Source organism: Echinops telfairi, unplaced genomic scaffold, assembly GCF_000313985.2.
Source record: "Echinops telfairi isolate 266 unplaced genomic scaffold, ASM31398v2 ScPeMD7_7469;HRSCAF=8507_0, whole genome shotgun sequence".
Classification (NCBI taxonomy): domain Eukaryota; kingdom Metazoa; phylum Chordata; class Mammalia; order Afrosoricida; family Tenrecidae; genus Echinops; species Echinops telfairi.
The window spans coordinates 93,944,305-93,946,946 of NW_022111372.1; positions in this window are offsets into that span (position 1 = coordinate 93,944,305).

The following is a 2,642-nucleotide window of genomic DNA, read 5'->3' on the forward strand; positions in this document are numbered from 1 at the left end:
CGCTACAGCGTCTGCAGGCACAGCAGCACACACAAAGCCCACGGCCACGCAGAGCAACAGAACACAATCGGGAGTGACGCCCGGCAGCGTAGACCCACAAACCTGATCCTGTGCCCTCATGTACCAGTGTCACGGCCACAGGAACACTCAAAGCCCAGCTGCGCACACAAACACACTTGTCTCAGGAACACACCCTAAGGTACATGACGGTACCCACTCCTTAGTAGGAACGGAGGTACGTAGCACAGGTCACACTTGCCCCCTGACTGGCAGCCACACAAACACAACCCGAGCCTCTCCGCACAGGCCTGGCTGGCACACACCCTAACACAGTAAGCACCTCACGATCACAGACAGAAGCTACTGTTTCACACATCCCTAGCACAGGGTGTCACACCGTACACCAACAGGGTCCCATTACACCCTGCATGGCCGACGCACGAACACACCCTGCCCCTCAGGCCGGACCAGATTCCTTCAGGCCTAGTGGCCCCGGGAGCCGCCGGCGCAGGCCTGAGAGTCCCTCGCGCCCCCTGATCTTAATAGCGACGATCGTCGTTGTAAATAGCTGCACCTCGAGAGCTTCTGCGGGCGGCTGACAGACCGGCGGGGCTCCCTTCCCAGCCGGGGCTCCCTTCCCAGCCGGCGCCTGCCCCACCCCCACTCCCGGGCTCGGCTGGCCGCAGCCGGCCGCCGTGCATTCCCGGAACGAGCTGGACCTGGCAGGCTGCGCCAGCCCGCCTCCCCGGGGCTCCGGAGATCTAGGACCCTTTGCAGAGTACAGGCCTGCGGCGCTGTTTGCGACCCTCTTAAAACCAGCCAGTTGCGTTCTCGGAGCCACCTGGGCCCCCAGCACACCTGGGTCCCGCACACCTGTGTCCCTGTCACACCTGGGCGGCCCCTCTGCCGGGTCTCTGCTGCAGACCAGAGTGTGAGCAGATAAAGCAGTGGAACCAAAAAGCAGGGCGGGGCCCGCGCTGGAGCAACACTGATAGACACGATGGAGTGGTGCCCCTTCCCCCAGGTATCCCCTGTAGGCCCCTACTTTTGGCTTAAGTTTCGCCATCGTGGTCGGCGATCTGCGGTTATGCGAATCATAGCTGAGGCCTCTAGAATGGAGCGCACTCCAGAGCTCATCCCTCCCCCACCGCACCCCAGCCGCGGGAGGGTCCCTTTTAAGAGAATGTCTCCTGCCGGCAGGGCTCCCGGACCCGCGGCTTTGTGATTCCGGCGTGGACGCTCCCCGCCCCCTCCCGGAGCCCGCTGCCCAGTGAAGGCCGACGCCGGCTTGCGGGGACCCTAGCCCAGGCCTGAGACGCCTGGGAGGGAGGGATTCCCCGCGGCGTCCCTGGGGGCCGCTGCCGTAAACGACCTGCTGGCCGCAGCGCCCGCTGCCCGCGGTGCTCCCGGAGGCCTAGGCGCCGCCGGGGTGGGGGTGGGGCAGTCCGGACCGGAGGACAGTGGAGGCGCGGTGGCTGCCTCTAGCCTCACCCCCTTATACTCCGCACCCTCTGAGAGGAGACGCCCCGCAGGCTGAGCGAGTGCGAGGAGGAGCGCCCGCTGACCCCGGCAGGGCAGGCTGGGGACGCCCGGGCCTACGGAAACAGGGAGGTTCCTAGTACCTGCTCTAGGCCAACCGGTACTGGTACCTGGAAAGTGGATGCCCAGCGGTGCTTGTGACTACCCAGAGGGGAGTGATGGTGGCCGCGGTGTCGCTTTCTTGAAGTGAGGGATCTGGGGCGAAACCTGTAATTAGGCTAGACTGGTAGGATATAGGATGAAATTGAGGGGAGCCGGTTGACCCTCAAAGATGACTAGAGGGAGCTTAGGAAGGAAGTGGGCCTGAATCACTTGGGCTGCATTCAGGATCATGGTTCACTCTCCTCTACCCCACCCTGGGCCTTGGGGCCTTGCTGCCTTGGTATCCTGGCAGAGGGAGGGGCTGCTGCTGGGGCCACTTCTGCCATGAAGCTGGGTGGGAAGTAGTGTCATAACTACTGGGAAGGGCCAGGAGAGGGGAGCCTGTAAGGTGGGGAGGAGCAAAGGGGTGGTGGTGGGGGGTGAAGAATAAAGAGTAGGAGAGGGGAGGTGGGAAAGGAGGTCCTTCTAACCATAAGGTGAGGGCTGTCCCTGCCCTGAGCAAGGGTAGTTGGTGCTGCAGAGAAAGAGATTCCCTCCCCATTAGCTTGAGATACCCAAGACCTGCCAGTTCCCATGATGGGTAGTGGGAGGCACCCCTTCATAAAGCTGCCTTCCCGGTGCGCAGAGGATTGGCTCGTTGACTCATTGAACCTCGGGAGCGCCTACTGTGTGCCTGCGGGTGGAAATCAAAACCTCCATTCCGTCACTGGGAAATTTCTATGGCAGGCGAGGGGCCTTCACAAAATTCCAGGATTGTTTTCATTTCCCTTCTCCCCAACCTGGTTAAAGGCCCCCTCGTATGTTGTGTGCATGTCGTTTGCTACTTAAAAGACCTTACAAGCCCAGGCTATCCTTTACTCCCCACCCGGAAAGACTTCACGAGTAAGGCACTGTTCCATTCCACAATGTGCAAACAGCCACGGCAGAGGTGAAGTCACTAAGCCAGCGTCACAAAGCTAGGAAGTGGCAGAGCAACCGTTTGAACTCTGACAATCTGATTC